General features: G+C 39.1%; 1 protein-coding gene across 1 annotated transcript in view; it reads right to left on the minus strand.

Annotated features, from left to right (window-relative positions):
* Znf382 (zinc finger protein 382) overlaps positions 1-13,119 on the minus strand; it is a 162,273-nt gene that overhangs the window by 95,204 nt on the left and 53,950 nt on the right. The window lies entirely within an intron of this gene.

Raw genomic sequence — 13,119 nt, forward strand, 5'->3', positions numbered from 1 at the left:
CTTGTGCTTTCGAGGCAGGAGGCAGCACCACTGAGCTAAATCCCCGGCCCATAATGTCTTTTTTTTCAGTGTTGGGGGTTGAACCAAGGACCTTGTACATGGTAAGCACACGCTCTACCACTGAGCTGCATAACCCATCGCCTAAAGCAGTGATGGTGAACCTTTTAGAACCTTCAGTGATACAAACAGCCCACTACAGCATGCATGTCTTAGGGCATTCTTTTACTTCCATTATAGGAGCCAGCCTAGAGTGAAGTATGGTATTATGTTTAGTTAACAAGTCTCTAATTTCCTTTCGTCTGGAATATTTCTACCCCTCCTTCCTTTTTTATTTTGAGACAGGTCATTAAATTGCTAGCTTGCTCAGGCTCGATTTGAATGTTAGATTCCCCTACCTCAGCCTCCCAAGAGGGCTAAGATGACAGGAATGTGCCACTACACCTGGCTTCAAGGCCCATTTTTATGCGGTTGAATGGGGAGTCAATTCTGTACATGAGACTGGCAACGTGTAGCATGACTCAGTTCTTCATTTTTAAAAATTGCCAAAGAGCCGGGTGTGATGGCACACACTTGTAATCTCAGCACTAAAGAGCCTGAGGCAAAAGAATAGCTTTGATTTTGAGGCCAGCCTGGGCTACACAGTGAGTTCAAAGCCAGCCTAAACTGCATAGCTAGACTGTCTCAAAAAACCAAAATAAATAAATAATATTGATAAATATTATTTCATTGTATGGTTATACCACATTTCATTATTCCATTCATCATTTGAATGAATTCAATGTTTGGGTTGTTCCTTTTGGCAATTATGAATAATGCTACTATGAACATTTGTGTACAAGTTATTATGTGCATTTCCCCCCCTTTTTCTTTCTTTGTTTCTAGTTTTTTTTTCTTTTTGTATTGGTAATTGAATCCAGGGCTACAGCCCCAGACCCTTTTCTATTTTTTTATTTTAAGGCAGGATCTAAGTCACTAAATTGCCCAGGCTGGGCTCAAACTTGAAATCCCCCTACCTCAGCTTACCAGAGTGCTGAATCAATTAGGAAATTTTGTAGCAATTTAATGAAATAGTCTTACATGTTTGAACTTATTAAAAAGTCTGCCATTAAGGGGCTGGGGATTTAGCTCAGTGGCTTCGGCGCCTGCCTTGCTAGCACAAGGACTAGAGTTTGATCCCTGGTACCAAAAAAAAAAAACCTGCAGTTAAAAAAATCTTTGATTTTGTATCCTTTTGTATCTCTCTCCCTTTGTCTCTTCCCCTTTCCTTTCTCCCTCTTATCTCCAACGTTGAGAAACTACACTTCAGTGGTCTTAAGTTTCTTACCTTTGATTTACTCAGTTCTCTCCTGTCTGCCTTCAGGAATCACTTCTGTGGTACTCCTCTCATTAAGGGCAGTATTATCATTTGCCAATTCCATTCTTGCTTCCTCTTACTTGATCTGTTTGTTCCTTCCCTGGTCAAGATATGAAAAGTTTTGGCAAGCTCCTCCCCTACCCCCCAAAATCTGCTCTTCTACCAGATGATAACATTAGAATACTTTCTCCTACAAAATGGACTTACATAAATTAAATAAGTAGAGGCATCTTGTATTACTTGCCATTGAGGACCTATGTTATTTTTCCACCATCTTTAATAGGTTAGCATATCATGTTAAGGTTGTAAGATGGTTGCTGTACTTCCATGTGTAAGCTTCAAATTCCAAGCAGGAAGAAGAGGGATGGTCAGAGAGCCCTAGGCCTGTGCCAGCCTTGGAGTACCACAGTAGTACTTTGTGTGGCCAGAGTTGCTGGTCTATGATTAAACTAAATCAGAGTTTTCTTGAGATGGAAGGGAAGGTGAAGGAAAAGAACTGATATAGAGTAGGCAGCATAATACCACACACAAATGCATTGCTTGTGTTTACAGATATTTTTAGTCTTTTATTAGAGTTCTCTATGGAATAGCCTTAATATTGTTCAAAGAATGAATGATTTTTTATACAGGAAGGCTGGGAAGGAGGAAAGGAATAGTGGTTAACAATAGAATAAGGTTATGTAAATGAGCTTTCTGATTCAGCTTACTGAATGAGGGTCCTTTCCCAGGGTCCTTTCTCTCAACTCTCAACTCAAGCTCAAGGCTTTTGTAGTGCTGCAGAGTATATATGAGTTTATCTACATAAGTCATAGACAGGCTGCATCACTGAAGATAGCACATGTTGTATTGTTCTGTAAAATACATTAAAAGGTATATATCTCTCCTGATACACACACACACACACACACACACACACACACATTCCACTGGGGCAGAATACAGAATCTAGAGCTGAAGCAGTAAACCCCATGTTGTGAAGAGCACCCATTTCTCTTTATACACACAAGAATAGTGAAGGAAGTACATGATGTAACTATCACATATGGTGAGCAGCATTCTATTACATGCCTGTGATGTGTGAGCTTCTCATAGGCAGTTTATCATGCATGTGTGATTGTGACAGGACTGGTCCTTTCCTTGCAGGTGGAAACTATGAAAAGTTGTTCCAACTGTGATAGCTATAGTTATTTTCCATGATTGGGTTCCTTTATCATATTCATATGGAACTGTAGTCCTTTGTTGTTTTTTTTTTGGTACCGGGGATCGAATAGTCCTTTCTTTTAAAAGCATCCCCCCTCCCCGGTATACTGGGGATGGAACCCAGAGCCTTCACACTGAAGTACATCCTCAGCCCTTTTTTATTCTTTGAGACAACAGAGTCTCATTAAGCCATTAAGTTGCCCAGGCTGGACTCAAACTCATAATCCCCCTGCCTCAGTCTCCCAAAATGTTGGAATTGCAAGCATGTGCCAACCATGCCATCCTACTTTTTTTTATATATATTTGGTTGTGATTTGTTTAATATCTATTTACCCCACTGGATTCTTCTCTTTTTGTTTGGTTGATTTGGTTTGGCTTTTGTAGTGCTATAGGTCAAATCCAGGCCTTCACATTCTAGGCAAGCACTCTACCACTAAGCCATATCCCTGGCCCAGGACTCTTTATTCCTAAGATCCAAGGCCATGTTTGTTTTGCTCAGCATTATATTGCCAGGGTATTTGATGGAACCTATCCCAACCTTGTTACCATGTCTGAACTATGGAATACAGAAAATTATTTGAGGGGCTGGTTTCTCATTTTTCTCAATGCTAATAATTAGATGAGTAGGGGAAAAATCCATTCATTATGTAGAATGGATACCTTAGAACACTTAGGCTTCCTTTTCTTATGAAACTTGATTAAGAAATTCTAGAAGTTGCTTTGATCAATAAGGTTGTATCCTGTTGCAAGCTGAGGGAGGAGAGAGGGATGACTTCACGTACTGTTTTCCACTTTTAGGGAGAATGAATATAAATTAGCTAAAAATGTCCACTAATCTTTCAACAAATATTTACTAAATGAATGAATAAGTGGAGACTTGGGTCTTTCAGCTGAGGTCACTCTTCTCTCTCAGATTGATCAAGGATCAAACAATGACACGATTGTTCTGAGTGACAGGCCTGAGACTCTCTACCAAGAATCTCATCATCCCCCAAACAAGCCTTTTGTCTACTTCTACTACATCCATTAACTATTTTGTCTCCTTAAATTGGGGTGGAACTGTATGGAAAACAAATGCAGGTAAAGCTACTTCAATGTTTTTTTCTCTTCCTATCAAGTCTCCTATCAAGACTTCCTGAATTCATCAGAATCAAAACAAAACCTTTATATTTGGAGAGACAAAATTCCTTCCTGAGTGTGCTGTCACTTCATTTGATGTCTGTTTTTCCCTGAAACTTTTTGTCACAGGGGCCATTGATGGCTCAGTCCAGATCTAGGACTTCTGTGGAAGACTTGTAGCTGAGTTGGACTCAGCACTGCAGTTTGGACCACTCTGCTTTGCCAGTGATCAGGGTGACCAGCTCTTAACCATCAACCAGAGTATCTACATAGTATCCTGTTTAAAATTGCCACCTCCAACTCGGATGATTCACCTACACAGCCCAAACACTTCCTGTGTAGCTTCTTTTTGTTTGAAATGGTATTTGTACCCAAATTTGTCTACCTGGGACAAGGTCTGCAGGAATTAGAGGGACTGGAGACCCTTGTCAACAAATGGGTTATTGCTTTTGACAATACTGTGCTCCATATTGCAGAGGAGAGATATATGTCCCTTGTGGCTCAAGAGAAACCCGAATTGGAGTTTTTGGATGATAACAATACTGATTCGTCTACTTCTGGCCCCAGGCATAATGGTCCCCCTTATGTGGTTCCTACTCAATTACAGCTGGCCAGCTGGGATGGATCCAACATCTACTGCATATTACAGTGATCTGTGTCTGCCTCTGGGCTGAGGGTACCCCACTCTTCCTATGCTATGATCTGTGCTCATTCTACCAAGATAAGAACTGGGACATGATTGAATTAAGATCCCAGCCACTGTCACCTGTGACTCTAGAAGAAAAGCCTCAATGAGTAAGCAGAAGGATAAATCCAAGGAGCAAAAGAGAACTTCCTTTAGTGTCCTTAAAAACGTGACAAACCAAAATTAGGTGGGGAGAAAATTTAGTGAAGGGTCAATAAACAATTTTTCTCAACCTCAGTTTATTGTTCTATAAAGAAACAAAAGAAATGTTTTGATACCCTGGCACAAATCTTTTCCATTTACCAAATATCTTCAAGGTTGCCTACCGGACAGACTGTGGTCTACTGAAAGATAGAACCCATTACAATTCACATAATGGTTAACTAGCATGAGAGATGCTAGAGGGGCTGAGTTTCGTGAGCCAGTTTTTGCTGATCCACTGGGTATGGGATTGATGGATAGTGTTAAGAATGTGCAGACTAAGGTGTTATACCTTAGGATGAGAGTCACAGGCATTCAAACCAAGACCAGGCTTGTTCACCTGCTGAAGAAACAAGAAATTCTCCAGGAAATAAAGTTAAATTGGATGGTGATGTTCCCTTCTTCCAATTCCTTCTAGTTCTTGGCTTCCAGAATGTGATTGCTTCTTACCCTTTCCTACAGCTCCTTTTCTATTCTTTTCCTCTCCTTTTGTTCCTTATTTCTATTTGCTCTTTTTCCAAGCATCTACCTCTTTTCTTCTGACCACTGACTCTTATTTTTCTATCATTTCCTCCTTTAGGATTCCTCAAGCTTCAAATCCACAATTCCCCAAAAGAAGTTTCTTATGTTACTTTTGCTATTTTACTCATTGCTATTCTTCATTCATTCTTCTTCTTGGTGGTATAGGGATTGAACACAGGGCCTTGCACATACTAGGTAAGTGCTACACTTCTGAACTACACTCCAGTGCTCATTCTTTCCTCCTCCTCCTTTTCCTTCCACTCTTCCTCTTCTTCACTTTGGATTGAACCAAGGACCTTCACACTGAGCTGCATCCCAGCTCTTTTTTATTTTTTATTTTTTGAAAAAGGGTCTCACTCAGTTGCCCAGGGTGGGCTCAAACTTTCAGGCCTCCTCCCTCAACCTCCCAAGAGTTCTGCATCCCTATCTATCATTCTTTCTTCTGTATCCATCTTTTACTTCAACCTATTATGTTTTAAATGACCATTTTATCCCTGTCTCATCCAGTGTAGCTCCTTTCCTTCTTAAATTTTGCCCTGTCTTTAAATTTGGAGGGTCTAATTTTTTTTTTAGTTCTTTATATAGTCTAGATAGGAGTCCTTTGTCTGAGGAATGTCTGGAAAAAAATTTTTCCCCACACTGAGTTATCTCTTCACTCTGTTGGTGGTTTCTCTTACTGTGCAAAGCTTTTTAATAAGATGAGAGCCCAGTTGTTGATTCTTTGTGATATTTTCTGTGTGATTGGGGTTTTGTTCATGGGATTTGTTCTTTGCCTATACCAATGTATTTAAGAGTTCTACTTATTCTATCTTCAAGCAGTACAGGGGACTGCAATATTGATTATGCCCAAAGCAGGCTATAAGCAGTGCAGGCCATGAAGAGTTAACCCCACAATTGGTTTGTTTATAGGAGTCCAGTTGAAGCCTATGTGCTGAGGTCAGAGTAACTTGTACCCAAATTCCATTCCCACAACTAAAATCTTAACTAGAAAGACAATGTTCTGATTACAACCATATATTTTGTCTATTCTGTTTCTAATTTAAGAATGCTTTGTCTTTTCTTTTATGAGCCTTGCCTACATTAATTTCCATAGAAACCACATGACCGAGCATCCCTGCATGTAGTAGTGCCCTGTGTGTAACTTGGCTTTACCCCAGTTGATTATTAATAAAAATTGGTGGCTTGGACTGACCAGGGATTTTGTCGGTTGTACCAGCATTGGTCATCCTGGTACCCTGCTTTCTGTCTCTCTTAGTTCTGTCTTTTTGTTTTTTCCTCAGGCCTGCATCATACACTGAATAGGAGACTGGAGCCTACTGCAGAGATTTCCAGCAACATTTCAGGGGTTCCCAGCATAGCAGACTTAGTGTTTCTGTCTTGATATTTAGATCTGTGATACATTTTGATTTTAGTTTAGTGCACAGTGAAAGATATGGGTCTAGTTTTTAATCTTTGGCATGTGGAAATCCAGTTTTTCCAGCACCATTTGTTAAAGAGGCTAGCAGCTTTTCTTCTAGTGAAGATGTTTGGCTCCATTGTCAAATATAAAGTAGCTGAGTATGTCTGGAATTTTCTTCATCTTCTAATCTGTTCCATTGATCCTTGGGTCTGCTTTGTTTGTTTGTTTGTTTGTTTTTTTCCCAGTACCATGTTGGTTTTGGTTTTTTCTCAGTACTGGGGATGGAACTCAGGACCTTGTGCTTGCAAGGCAGAGGTGCTACTGAGCTAAATTCCTGGCCCTCCATGCTGTTTTTTATCACAGTAGCTTTGTAGTATAGTTTCAAGTCAGCGATTGTGATGCCTTTGTTTATAAAGACATCCACTTCATTTTAGCACAGTTCTAATTTTTTTTCCCTTTTATGTGATCTGAAATCTATCTTCTCCCTCTGGAAGAACAGAGGAAATCTAAGACATTACCTGTATGATAGCCTTCCAACTTCAGTTTATGGTATTCCTCTGAGTCTTCCATTCATAGATTAAATATTCCAACAGGTTAAATTTCTCATAGGGTATATTTCTTTGTTACCTTATGTCTGGTCATAGCTCTGTTGGTAAATGCAGGTATGGACTTCCTACCTGAGGGTAGAGTAGGACCAGTACATCTTTTGTTCTAAGCACACTAGCATTCATGTAGACTAAAGTTTATTTACTCATTTTTGGTAGCCACATCCTTTGGTTGAAGGAGACTAAACTAACTATAAAGTGATGTAGGCCAATGAACCAACAAAGCAAAGATGGTGAATTATTTTGGTGTTCATGAAGATTGACAGGGAGGAATCCTAGTCTCTCCTTCAGAAGGTGACTGATTTAATAAATTCCATTGTGAGGAAGGGGACAAGTCTGTTCAAGGGTAAACTGGGAGGATTTATGGTTCTATTAATACATGTTAGAATGGTAGAGTTGAGCCCACTGTTCATCTGAATTAGCAATAACAAGCAGCTGTTTTGGTTAATCATAATGAGAGCTCTAAACATTTTAAAACTACTAATTAGCATTTTAAAAATAGTCTTGTTAAAATCTTTTGCCTTTGTCGTATTTTTCCTTTAAAAAAAGTAATCCTATAATATTTCTCGAAATCTTTTCTTTAAGGTGTTAGCTTAAAATTTACTTTCTATCTGGTTCTTAAATTCTGATTAGGAACATGTGATGTGATGCCTTTGTTGATTGTGATGCCTTGCCTTTGTTGCCCAGAATTGCTTTTTTGTTGTTGTTTTTGTTTTTTTGGTACCGGGGATCCAACTCGGGTCCTTGCGCTTGCGCAGCAGGCAGCGAAACCACTGAGCTAAATCCCTGGCCCTGCCCAGAATTGCTTTTAATATTCTAGGTCTCTTCTGGTTCCAAATGAATTTTAGGATTGTTTTCTCTAATTCTGTGAGATACGCTATTGGTATTTTGATTGGGATTGCATTAAATCTGTATAACAATTTTGGAAGTATGGCCATTTTCGCTATATTCGTTCTTTCTACCCAAGAACAAGGGATGTCTTTCCATTTTCTGATATTTTGTCTACAATCTTTTTCATGGTTTTCCATATAGAGTTCTTTTACTTCCTTCATTAGAATGATTCCTAGGTATTTCATTTTTTGGATACTATTGTGAAAAGTGTTTTTTCCCTAATTTCTCCTTCAGTGAGTCTGTTATCTGTGTACAGGAATGCTATTGATTTTTGAGTGTTGACTTTGTATCCAGCTACACTACTGAATTTGGTTATTAAATCTAGAAATCTTTTGGTGGAGTTTTTGGGGTCTTCTATGTAGAGTATCATGTCATCTCCAAATAATGATAATTTAACTTTTTCCTCTCCCATCCCTATTCCTTTTATTTCTCTTGTCTAATTGCTCTGGCTAATGTTTCCAGAACTATATTGAATAAGAGTGGTGACAGTGGACATCCTTGTCTTGTTCCTAATTTTATATTATTTTTTGGTTTTTTTGGTACCGGGGATCAAACTTGGGTCCTTGTGCTTGCAAGGCAGGCGGCAAAACCACTGAGCTAAATCCCTGGCCCTTGCTCCTGATTTTAGAGTGAAAGCTTTGTTTTTCTCCATTTAGTATGATTTTGGCTGTAAGTATGTCATAGTTGGCTTCTATCAGTTTGAGATAAAGACCATCTATTCCAATTTTCTGTAGGGTTTTTATCATGAATGGGTGTTGGACTTTGTCAAACACCTTTTATGCATCTATTGAGATGACCATATGGTTTTCTTCATTGGCTCTGTTAAAATGGTGTATTACATTTATTGATTTGCATATGTTGAACCGTCCCTGCAATCCTGGGATGAATCCTACCTTGGTCATGGTGTATAATCTTCTTGATCATTTGCTGCATTGTTTTCCAGTATCTTATTGAGGATTTTTGTGTCTGTATTCATTAGGAAGTTTGGCCTGTAGTCTCTTTTTCAGTTGGATCTTTCTCTGGTTTTGGTATCAGGGTAATGCCTGATTCTAGGAATGAATTTGGGAGTACTGCTTCCCTTTCAGTTTCATTAAAGAGTTTGAGAAGTAGTGGGATTGGGTTTTCTCTAAATTTCTTGTAGAATTCATCAGTGAATCTGTCAGGGGCTGGGCTTTTCTTTGTTGATAGGTTTTCAATTACATCTTCAATTTCATTGACTGTTATTTTTTTATTTAGAATTTTTATATCTTTTTGATTCAGCTTTGCTAATTCATATGCATCTAGGAATCTGTCCATTTCTTCTGTGTTTTCCATATTATTAGAATATAGGTTCTTGAAGTAGGTATTGATGATCTTCTGGATTTCTGCAGGATCTGTTGTGATTTCACACTTTTCAGGCCTCCCCACATTTAAAGACCCAATCCAAATATGGGCATCTGAAATGAATAGACACTTCTCAGATGAAGTACAAACAGCAAATAATATATGAAAAAATGTTCAGCATCACTGGTCATTTGAGAGATGCAAATTAAAACAATGCTGAGACTCCATCTCACTATAGAAAGAGTGGCCATTATCAAGAAATCAACCAGTGGGCTGGGGATTCAGCTCAGTGATTCCACCATCTGCCCCGAAAGCCCAAGGACACGAGTTCAATGCCTGGAACCAAAGAAAAAAACAAACAAAGAAATCAACCAGTAACAAATGCTGGCTGGGCTGTGGGAAAAACAAATCCTTCTCTATTGTTGGTGGGAGTGTAGACTGGTGCAACCACTGGTGAACTACAGTGTGAAGATTTCTCAAAAAACCTAAAATTAGAGATTTCAATCCAGTCAGCTCTTCCCTTTCTTGGTATCTTCCAGAAAGAATTAAAAGCATCATACCACGGTAATATATGCACACCCATGGTTTTCTGGGGTTTTCTTTTGGTACCGGGGATCAAACCTGGGACCTTGTGCTTGTGAGGCAGTGCACACCCATGTTTATAGCAGCACAGTTTGTAATAGCTAGATCTTGGAAATAGCCCAAATACCCATTAACCAATGAATGGATAAAGAAGATGTGCTTAAAAAAAAAACCAATGGAATACTACTCTGCCATAAAGAAAGATAAGCCTGAGACATTTCAAGCTAAATGGGTGCACCTTGAGACCATTCTCCTAAATGAGATAAATTGGACACACATGTTTAAATACTGCATTGTTTCTCTGGTGTGACAAACTGAAAATGGAAGTAAGAACCAAAACGTATAATAGATATTGGGAAATGGGAAGAAAATGTTCAAATGAGAAGGGGATCAAAGGAGGGGGGAGGAGGAAAGGAAAGAAGGGACAAGGAAAAAAAGAGAATGGAAGGAATAAATGGAAACAAAGCATTTGTAAATAAGGAAGGTAAGAAGGGTGAAAGGGAGGGGAGGAGAATGGGAAAAAGAAGCAAGGTATATTTGTAGAGTTACAAATTTCCCATGATGAATATTATTTTGTATATTTAAAATGTTTTGCATCAATAAATGTTTTGCTTCAAACAAACAAACAAAAAGCTTTGTAGTGCCCAGTTATGCGTTTGTGTGGGACAACACATCCACATTCATACAAACACAAAATAAATAAATAAAATAAAATTTGCCTTATCATTAGCTTGGTATTGTCCTCCTTTCCTCTTGACTTTTGTAGACTGATAACTACTGGGGAAGACGCTTTGGGCCACCTGCTGGGGATTCAAGCTACTGATATGCAGTGTGTGCTTACTTAGGAGTCGTAATAGATAAATGAAAACTTGAACTTGTTAAATAAAGATGAACCACTTCCTTTTTCTTTCTATATCAAAAGATGATGAACATGAGGTTACTGTCGATTGAACATTCATACCCTTGTTAGAACATGAAAAGATCATTGAACTGAAGAAAAGAAAGAAATGTATTCAAGCAAAGAGCAGAAAGCTTAGTATGTATGGGGTGATTATGAGGTATGCTTGGGGCTAGCCTCATTAAGGCAGAGCCAGTAAGACCAAGGTATATAAGATGATACCAATGAGAACAGTTAAGTGGGAGGATCTTAGGCACAGAAAGTAGCCTTCCTCAGAAAGATCACCCCACAACAAGTGCCAAAGTCTTACTTATTTAGGATATGGAAGCTGGATGAATGAGCATTTCTAAATCATAAACCCTTAGTACCCTGTGCCTTTGTATCTCTGATGACAGTTCACTGAACTAGCTATGAGGTCTCACTTAGGATTTCTATGTTTTCCTTTATTATTTTTCTCTTAATGTCTCTGCAGTTAAAAAGAACCTGAAAATTGCCAGGAAACACAGAAAGATAGAATTAAAAAAGGTTACCTCTGGGGCTGGGGATTTAGCTCAGTGGTTTCGCCACCTGCTGCGCAAGCGCAAGGACCCGAGTTCGATCCCTGGTACCAAAAAAAAAAAAAAAAAAAGGTTACTTCTGTGATTGTGCTGTCAGAGCATTTTTCTGTGAACAAAGAAAGGTTGGGAAATCAGGGCAAGCTGACACCCAAGATATTGGGTTGGAACCAGAGCTATCACTAAGTACTTTCAGCCCAGTTGAACCCCAGGATGATGCTGAGACGAAGGAGAGCATATTGGAGGCTACAAAAACAAGGAGATGGCCTGGGAATTTAGCTCAGTGGTTCCGCCGCCTGCCTTGCCAGCTCAAGGACCCGAGTTCAATCCCCAGTACAAAAAACAAAACAAAACAAAACAAAAAGGAGATTACAGAAGCCTTGGAAATTACAGAGGGTACAGAGACTGCAGATCAATGTAGCATGAAAGATGATGAGGAAGTGATCCCTAAGCTGGAAAGTCAAGAACACATTAAAAGGCTTTGGAAAAGGGCAGAAAAAAAAAAAGCCAAAGAAAGGCAAAAAAGAAATGGGAAGAGAAAAGGACTTCAAAGTGTATTTCAAAGGTGACTACAGAAGAGCACAAGCAAGAAGATAAAGAAGTCATAAATGTTTCAGAAAAAGATACAAGGAAGAAACATACAAAGAGCAGTCATGGTTTAGCTGGGACCCCTGGACATGTATCTAGACCAGACAGTAGGTCTTGGCAGGATGACATTTGCCACCTTCTCACCTTGAGGATAGCAAGCTCCTATCCAGGAATATTAAGGAATCTGGGTAAAGAACTGGTAGATGTGGCTCAGGTTGTGCTTGGTGACTGACAGACCAAGGAGATCTGTTCCGTTTAAAGGACTCAAGCCCATTTTCATTGAAATTATATGATGGAGAACCACGTATAAAAATTTAAAAAATGTGGTTAAAGGGGATGTCAAGGATGAAGGGTCAGTAGTATTGAGAGAACAAGAGGCTAAAAAAGTGATAAAGAAACATGTGAAATTTTCTCCAAAAGTCAAGAAGAAAGTTGCTTTCTTAAAAGATGACCCACAGTCCAAAGAAGAAAAATAGTCCAAGAAGAAAAGAGACTAATTTGAAAAGAGGAAATTACTTGGAAAAAAAGAAAGTGATCTGGAATGAGGAAGCCAAGCCTGGGAAGGAGAAAGTAGAACTGGGAAAAGATTATGCAGGCCCACAAAGGAGGCTTACAGGCCAGGGAAGAGAGTTGTTATTCCCAAAGATAAACTGGGTGAGGAAGAGGAGGAATCCTGGGTATAGAGGAACAAGGTGGAGAAAGGAAGAAACAGTCCCACAAAAAGAAGAAACACAGCTGGGGAAAAGAGAAACACTTATAGAGGAAGAAGAAAAAGAGGAAGAAGGAGAGGAAGAGGCATGGGAACTGGGTACATTGTCCCTGTATTATCTGTCCACAGAAGAGGAAGGATTGTCTGAGGAAGACAGAAAACAAGCATCAGAAAGTGAGAGTTTGGCAGAGCAAGAGAATAATTTGGCCCGAGAAAAGAAGAAATGATTTGCAGAAGAGGAAACAGAGCCCCATAAAAAGAAATAAATCCAAGAAAATAAAGAACAAGTTGGGAAACAGGATGAATGGAAAAAAAAGACCAGAAAGAGGGTCCAGCTCAGAAAAAGAAAAAAACATTTAGCCTGGAAAAGAAAGAAACTGGACCTACAGGAGGATGAAAAGTATGAAGAAATTGTCACAAGAAAACAAACAGGGCTGGAAAAAGATAAGAAAATCTTGGAAAGAGAAGAGAAGGGCCCAGAAAGAATAT

The sequence above is a fragment of the Heterocephalus glaber genome, unplaced genomic scaffold (genome assembly GCF_053883595.1).
Source record: "Heterocephalus glaber isolate CG9 unplaced genomic scaffold, H.glaber_assembly_v1.0 deba00001561, whole genome shotgun sequence".
Lineage (NCBI taxonomy): Eukaryota > Metazoa > Chordata > Mammalia > Rodentia > Bathyergidae > Heterocephalus > Heterocephalus glaber.